Source organism: Ochotona curzoniae, unplaced genomic scaffold, assembly GCF_017591425.1.
Source record: "Ochotona curzoniae isolate NIBS_2020 unplaced genomic scaffold, NIBS_Ocur_1.0 scaffold_4683, whole genome shotgun sequence".
Taxonomy (NCBI): domain Eukaryota; kingdom Metazoa; phylum Chordata; class Mammalia; order Lagomorpha; family Ochotonidae; genus Ochotona; species Ochotona curzoniae.
Window position 1 is genome coordinate 8,499,711 of NW_024467121.1, and position 8,781 is coordinate 8,508,491.

General features: G+C 48.0%; 1 protein-coding gene across 2 annotated transcripts in view; it reads right to left on the minus strand.

The window, feature by feature from the left end:
• LARP4B (La ribonucleoprotein 4B) overlaps nucleotides 1–4,832 on the minus strand; it is an 82,788-nt gene extending 77,956 nt beyond the window's left edge. The window contains exon 1 of one of the 2 annotated variants that reach the window (XM_040968104.1): nucleotides 4,558–4,832. The gene's annotated coding sequence lies outside the window, so the exon portion shown is untranslated. The remainder of the gene's footprint in view (nucleotides 1–4,557) is intronic. The other variant, XM_040968100.1, reaches the window with a different exon arrangement.
• Nucleotides 4,833–8,781: the final 3,949 nt, after the last annotated feature.

Consider the following 8,781-nt stretch of genomic DNA (forward strand, 5'->3'; position numbering starts at 1 on the left):
GGCAGGTGGATGGGAAGCAGGGCTGCCAGGATTAGAACTAGCAACTATATTAGATCCCGGCACGTTCAAAGCGAGGACTTTAGCCACTAGGCTACTGCACCGGGCCTGATTTTAAGCTTTTAAGGAAAAGGAGGAAATTTGTGGGTGAGAGAAAGATAGGGGTAAGGAAGAGCGTTCAGCTGAATGGTAGAGACAGGCAGTGAGGATACAGAGGAGGCAGTCACACAGGGTGAGATATGCTAGAGTCAGGACCTGGGCAGTTCTCATCCGTTTGACTTCCTAAAAAACAAGTTTAGGGCCCAGCATGATGACTTGTTGGCTAAATTCTGGCCTTGCAAGCATCGGCATTGCATATGGGCTCCAGTTTACATGCTAGCTGCTCCATTTCCCATCCAGCTCCCTGCTTGTGGCCTGGGAAAGCAATTGAGGATGGCCTAGGGCCTTGGAACCCTGCACCTGTGCCAGAGACCTGGAAGAAAGTCCAAGCTACTGGCTTCAGATCGGTTCAGCTCTGGCCACTGCAGCCACATGGGGAGTGTACACTAGCCGACGGTAGGTCTTTCCCTCCTTCTCTGTGTAGATCTGCCTTTCCGGCAAAAATAAATAAATCTTTTTTAAAAATTACATTTATTAACCAGCTTATAAAGCTAAGAAATATGTTCCATCTATTGGTTCACTCTTCAAACCCCTGCAACAGGCAGCAACCAGGCTGCATGCCAGAGTCTGGAACTCAATCCCGATCTGCCACAGGGCTGGCAGGAGCCCAGCTACTGCAGCCATTACCTGCTGCCTGCCAGGGAAGGAGAGCCAGGACTTGAACCCACGGACTCCAACATGGGATGAGGTAACCCTGACCAGTGTCTAAAGAGCTCAGTAATACTAGCTTCTGGCTATAATGTGACCACAATGATTCGTGTGAATGAGAGTGTAACAGCATGGAAATACACGTTAACATTTACATCAGAATTTATATACATCAAACTCAGTGAGTATCATTTTCATTGCAGACCGTCTCACAGGTCCTTGATTATCAAATACTCCCCCAAAAATAAAAGAGCAAGCTTTTAAGTTTCGGTTAAGTATGAGATAGTTTCATTATCACAAAGCATTCTATAGCACAAGTCTCACCAGCATGTGCAAAAGGACTGACAGGCAAAAAAGAACAAGACGATGACAGAACACATAAAACGCACAGCATCAAACGTATAACCTCCGTGATTAAAGCAGGAATCGTGACAGATCCAACAGAAAAAAGTGACAAGACAAGAGTTTCAAAGGCACTGAAAGGGACAAAAGGCCTGTGCTTGAGGTGGGAGGGGCCAAGGAAAAGGAAAAGCAGCAGCTGAATTAAAATGTTCCCTGTTTTTAAAGAAGACGCTTACATGCCAGAAAAACAAAGTACTGAAATGTTAAGGGAAATTTTTTTTTCCAAGCTGGAATGTATCTCCCCTCTCTTCATAAGAGAACTGAAATGGCTTTCTACTGTATAATTCCATACCGTAATTAAAAAAAAAAAGTTATTCTAATGAAGATATCACCAGGAGAAATACAGTGGTCCCAAAGATAGTAATCCAAAATAATAATTCAGAGAAAAAAGTTTAAACTGGACCAAACTTTCATTCTGGTTGAACCCTCTTAGAAGGTGGTGCATCATTTACTTGAACTCTGTAAGATTTACCAGAACAAAACAAACTCTTCACATGAATCAAGTTCTGCAACAGAGCACAAACAAGAAAACTCCTGTAAGCAGTGACCATTTTTAACTATGTATTTTCCATAAATACAACTTCAGTGTGCAAGTTTTTTTCTTCTCCATACTAGAAAAAATTTACAAAACAAATTGCAGAACTATATTGCTAAAATGTTATGCACTTACCAATCTAAAAAGAATTTCCTTAAATCTGAAGTCTACCAGAGCACAGCATATACTCATGAAAGCACATTTAGAATTTACACCATTAACACTAAGAACAAATTCTATTTCTACACATTTTTATAATTTTGAAAGACCATCACAAACACATCACTAAGGCTGGAAGGCCCAGATGCTAATCCTTGCTGTCACTATTTCAATGGAGAATGTAAATGCCAGCAGGACTTACAGTAACAGCAAAACAAGTTGGTCAGCTACTTCTTGGTTAATAACATCCACCCTGTACCTCTCACTACACAACTGTAAACGCTGTGGCAAATCCATTCCTTCAAGGCTCAGCTCGCGGCAAGAATCCGATCCCCTGCTTGCACTTCAGCATTCTAAGTTATGTTTTACAGTATTTGAAGATTACTTCATAAAAAGCAAATGACTAGGTAATTTGTTTTCACAGAGCTTAAATATTTGTCAAACTTTGTGTATATTCTCAAAAATTAAATTCAAAAGACCAATCTCAAGGAATAGCAAATAAACTCAAATTTATACTGAAATTTGCTATCATGTCAGTTTCTCTTCTTACATTAACAACATCATCTATTTGTTAATCCTCAAACAGTAACTCCTTTCTCCAAATACACATTATTCTCACAACTTATTTTCTCTGGGACCAGATACATGTGATCAAGAAAAAATAAGAAAAAGCTCTGCTAATAAATTAAAACTGATACAAGGTAGGATGTTAAACATTGTAACTCAGAAATAATAAAACTAGCAAAGCCAGCCCACACCTCAGGGTTGGTTACAACAGTCCAATGAGGTGACACCATCATTACCCTCCTTTTGCAAAATCAGAAAACTCAGGTTAAACCCTCATGAATACAATGATACGCCTGCCTTTCCTGTAAATAAGTCAACTCAACTCATTAACTTGTCAGAATACAGAGTGTAATTTATTTCCAACCAATACTAGTTTCAAAGGAAGTATACAAATCAAATTTATGGCTGAATAATCAACTTGCTCCTGGGATGCCTTTCACAGAGCACGAGTAACTCAAGCAAACCTCAGTGAGGCTTGATTACAAAACTGCGTCTCTATGTTAAACACAGAGAAAAACTGGAAAGCCACAACCATTTCAATTTCTGTAAATGACCCTGACTGCAAAGCAGGGAGAGCTGGGGGGCGGGGGAGAGAAGTATGCACACAGCACATTGAACATGCTACCTGTCCTCCACAGATAAAACCAGCAGCACAACCCTCCCCTCTTGCGGTCTTCGCAAATTACAACTAAGCACCATCTTCCAGTGCATTTTAAATACTCATCACAAAAATGAGTGCAGCTAAACATTCTTAGGAGAAAAAAAAAAAAAACTTCCAGAAGCAATAATAGAATGTATGTTTAAGTGACAACGTTCACCTTTGGGTCACTATTTTGTACCATTACACTTCATGGTAACACAAACTAACTGCAGGGCACAGGCAAGGGAAATCACCCCATTCCCCACCCCCACCCTCACCCCCAGTTATCCAAAACTTGGCGTTTCCAATTCACGGTAACCTTATGTGCTGCCAGTGTAAGAGTCTGAAACAGGAGCAAGATACAGAGTTTTCTAGCGTGAACACACTGAGCAAGAGCAGCGAACAGGCCGGCCGAAGGCTGCCTGCTGATGCCAGACACGGTTTTCCACAGGTTATTTTCTCAAGTTACATCTCAGCCGAAATTTAAGGGCGTTTGACATTAAAAGGATAAGGGAGAGTAAGATCACATCACCCAAAGTTGCAAAAACACCAAGGGGGTGAACAACGCCTCAGCCTTATGCGCTGCTCTAGTGAGCCCTGCCAGAATAACGCTGTAAAAGTTCCGACTGGACACCACTGACAAGCAGGTGCCCAAACACTTCGGACCGCCCGCTTAGCCGCCGCTGTGCCCTAGGCCCGCGATCCGCAACCGGGAAACCTTCACACGGACTTTTTTTTTTAATTTGAAATTGCTCCCGATCTCTGCCTCGATTCAAATTCCAGCAAAAAGGAAAAGCGGAGCATTCCAAGCATACACACTTGAACAAGATCCCCAACTTCCTGGTTCTAAAGGAATGCGCTGCCCTAGTGACCCATCCCTGCCCGGGCACCCCCGCCGGGGCCAAGGGGGGCGAGGCCCGCCGCCGCACTGCGGGTCCCCGCGGCTGGCCCGACCTGGGGGCGCTCGCGGCCCGCGCCCCCAGCCCCTGATCCTCGGGCTGCACCGGCTGGACCTCGGAAGGCCACCCCCCCAGCACGGCCAGGACCCCGGGCCCTGGTGGGGGTGGGGAGGGTCTTCCTGGGCCTGGCCTCCCTCCGGGCTCCATTCGGTCCTCTCGAACCCCTGGCCTTGCCAACTCTTGCTTCCCTCCCCCACTTCTCCGGCCTTTCGGCCCTGCTGCTTCTGCCCGACCCCAGCTCGGGGTCCCCGACACCGATACCCCCACGCTCACACACACTCACCCCGTCTCCCCCCGCGACCCCGGCCCGGACCCCACACGGGTAGGTGGCTCCCCCTCCCCGACCCCGGGCCCTGCCCTGCCAGCCGCGGGGCCGCGTCCCTCCGGGAAGATGGCGGCCCAGTGACAGGCGGGCGCGGGGCGCGGGTCCGAGCGCAAGCCGGGGGGCCAGCCGAGCCGCTCCGCCGACGGCCAGGGGAGGCCCCGCTCACCTGTCAGCGCCGCCCGCCCCGCCCGACCGGCCGCCCGCGAGCTCCTCGCCGCAGCCCCGGTGCCCGGCGGCCGCGCCACACACGCGGGGACGGCCGAGGAGGGAGACGGCAGGAAGAGGCGGCGCGGCCGGGCCGGGCCGGACGCAGGGACGAAGGACGGGCGCGGGCTGGCGGCGGCGGCGACCGATGATTCCCCTTTCGGGCCCGAAAATGTCTCAACCTCGAGACTCCGGATCCCCAACGCTCCTTCCCGTTCGCATGAGAACACACAGCTCCCACTTCCGGGGCCCTGAGGAAGTCCCACCCCCGCGCGCCCCCGCGCCCCTGCCCTCGCGCACTCACCAGCCGGGCCCGCCGACTGGCGCTCGGGGCCCGGGAGAGCCTCACGTCTTGACGGAGCGCCACTCTGATTGGAGGAGCCGGGCGCCCGCCCCGCCCCTCCGCTTCCCCCGGCCTCTCGGCGCTCTCCCTTCTGGCGGCACCTGTGATTGGCGCGTGCGCGCACGCCGCCACACCACGCCCCACGCACAGCGAAGGCTCCGGCCCACGCACTGCCCGCACGCCTGGCGCCCTGCTCCCTGGGGTAGCTGCCTGTGCTGCATCGCCGGGCTTGGGAGCCTTTCCCGGACGTTGCCTTGCCTGGGCCTGCTGCTTCCATAGTCCTGTATTACCGACAGCTGCACTCGAGGCTGGGGAGCCCCACCCGCTCCCCGCACACCCCGAGACCGAGTCCTGCCCACGACCGCCACCTCTGCCCTTGCCTGGCAGGTGTCTCCCCGCACGGCCCGCCCTCCCTACTCCTCCTGCCTGCGGTCTAGGCACGATGGCCCCTGTGCGGCTCTCCGGTTGGAGCCATCTGCATGCAGCCCCGGCTTCTGTCCGGTTTCAGGCCAGCGAGACCCCAGACCCCCGCATACCCTCCTCCTGGCACACCAGAGGCCCTGGGTCCGGGAGGCGCTGACAGGCATGAATGACAACCCGGAAGATGGCCCTATTGGGGCTTTGTGGTTCCTACAAGCGAAGGTGCTCTCAGGGGCTTCTCCATGACATCGCTGCAGTCTAAGTCAGAACGTGAGAACTCGGAGTGAAATATGTTGCAACACAAGGGAAGCTTACCCACCCCCTGGTCACAGAGGAAACTGTTGCCTTTTATAAGAAGCTTGCGCTGGTTTCCTGTATTCCTGCTGAGGAGAATCTGTATATGTGTAAGTTCCAGATCTCCCCTCACCACCATCACCATTTAAAAAGGCTTCTCTGGATTGCAACCACCCGTGATTACTGTATGCTACGTACGCTGCTCGTTTGTGCCTACTCATTCATGGTAGTCCCGTGCTGACTATTCTCCATTTTGGAGGAAAGGAACCTCCTACTGACTAGGTGGATGAAGCGTTCTCATCAGTATTCGGTGCCATATCAGTGATACCAGTGATACCACATCCTAACTTGAAGAAAATTTGCAAGTTAGATCATCACAACAGTGTGTTTAAGCTTAACAACCACTTAAGACAGATTTCCTCTAATATGAAAAGCATACACACATTTTAAAAAATGAAGCTTGCTTGCCAAGACAACTTGTTCAATGAGTTGATGGTGGGGTCTTCACATGTAACATTCCAACAACGGAGTTTGCTCTTGTCCCTAGGCCTGAAAGAGTAGGTATAACGTCTCCAGACTGCTAAATTAGACTTTCCTTGTTGTGTTTGTTGGTTTGGGTCTGCAGTCTAGCAGACATCTGCATATGCAGATACATTCCCCAATTAGAGAAGAATATTATAACCCAAATTATGTGAGAATATCAAAATGATATCTCTTCCTGCTTATTCCTCTGGGGTTTTTTGTTTGTTTGTTTTAATCTGCATTTCAAAAGAAATACCTGTTTGTCATCTTGAGGATGTGCTTTTCCAATATGTAAAACATGCAAAGGTCAAATTTCTAAGTTTTGTTAGTGTAAGTTTCTCAAACTTAGTAAGATACTCCCTCACTCTGACCTCCGATGAGAAGCAGTTCTACAGAACTCTTCCCCTCCCCCTGTAGTTCTGCGTGTTACTCCTCAGCTTTTTATGAGCCATTCTACAGACAACAGGCAACGTTGCCTTAAAATGTCTCATTGCCATCCTCTTTTCTCACTGGCATCCTGCAGTCTGCTATGGAGAATGAAGTTCAAGGCCTTCACAAGCCAGTCCCAGCCTGTCTCCAGCCCAACACATAGGTTTCCTTCCATACCCCTCAGAGTTAGCTTTAGAGTTAGCTTTCCACATGTTCACCTTCCAGTCACATTCACTGATCGAGCATTTTTCTTTTCTTTTTTCTTTTTTTTTTTTAAGATTTATTTTGTTTGTTGGAAAGACAGGTTTACAGAGAGAAAGGCTAACAAAGTTCTCCCATCTACTTGTTCATTTCCTAGAGAACCAACCACAATGGCCAGAGCTGAGCTGAGCTGACTCAAAGCAAGGAGCTATTTCCAGGTTTCCCGTACAGGTACAGGGTCACCCATATGGCTTTGGGCCATGTTCCACTGTTTTCCCAGACTGTAAGCCAGGAGCTGTATCAGAAGTGGAGCAGATCCTGGAGCAGTAGCTAGCAGCTGAAGTCCTTACCTTACACGCACCAGGATCCCATAGGGGCACCGGTTCTAATCTCAGCAGCCCTACTTCCCATCCAGTTCCCTGCTTGTGGCCTGGGAAAGCAGTCGAGGATGGTCCAAGGCCTTGGGCTCCTGCACCTGGTGGGAGACCCAGAAGAAGCTCCTGGCTCCTGGCTTCAGATTGGCTCAGCTCCAGTCGTTGCAGTTACTTGGGGAGTGAATTATTGGACGGAAGATCTTCCTCTCTGTCTCTCTTCCCTCTCTGTATATCTGACTTTGCAATAAAAATAAATAAGTCTTTTAAAAAAAAATGCTGCATTGACACAATGTCACCCCAACCAATTAACTCCCCAAGGACGGGACAGCTCATCAACCTGTAACACCAATATGGTCTTGGAACATAAGGCCAACTTAATGAATGCAGAACTAACCAGTAAATAAACCAAAACATCATTCCCACAGAAAAGGCCCAAGATTCAAAAAGCTATCTAAAATTATCTTTTTCTTGTAATCTCCCAGAATTTTCTATGAAGAAATGAATATTTTTTCTCCATTGGATATATTATCTCGTACATTAACAAGTTCACTTGTGATTTAACCACTCTGAAATTTGTCTCTGATCATTAAGAACTGTTTGCCCCATGATTAAGCAGATATTCACTAAGTCCCTCCTCTGCCTCAGGGAGTACTTAAGGAGTGAGAGGCAGTGGCTGGTCAAGTGCTTGGGGTAGGAGCTTCAAGGAGTTTTCTGAGCCAAGTTGGGAAGGAACCAGAAAGTGATAATGAAACCGAGGCCAGAGACCAAAAGTGCAGACCTTCCACGCAGAAGGAACAACAGATGGGAAGTCAGAGACAGGCAGATCCTATTCAGTGAGTCAAGATTTCAAGAAGCAAGAAGGACCCCTTACAAGATTTGACTATGGAATATCTCTGACCACAAAAGCCATCAGAATAGGAGCATAATACGGAACTGGCTCAGTCAAATTAGTTGCAAGTATCAACATTAGTAAATACAGAAATACTTTGGAAACAGAAGAATGCATGATTTTCTACAGATACTTAGAAATAAATTAGTGAAAAGTCATTGAGGTTAGGAAAGACAGGAGACACTCCTAACAGAAGAGTGTTGATCAATAACTGAAGAAGCAATGACTTTAAACAAGACCTTTCTGCAACTATCACAGGATTTATGTTGGCAAGAATCATCCATGAATGATAAAGTCACTGGCTCATAGGGGTGTCGTGGTGCTAGCTGTCAGTCTGCTGCTTGGGATGCCCACATCCCATCTCGGCTCTGCTTCTGCTCCAGCTCTTGGAGTTGTCAGCAGTTAGGGAATGAAGCAGAAGATGGAGAATATCCCCCATTTCCACTCTGTCTCTCTCTGCCTTTCAAATAAACTAAATCGATTTTAAAGCATTTTGGGAATCAGTCACTGGGTTTATTTTCATGGGTATTCTCAAGTTTGTCATGGATCAGGTTAAACATACCATTTTAAACCTCATCAATAGATTGTTGCTTATTCACTTACAAAGGCTAAATATGGTGAACCCCATCTGAATCAGATGATCAATGTTGTCATCACCAAGAATGACCGCCAAGAGACCTCATGTGCTTTCCCATGCCAATAATGCAGAAACTA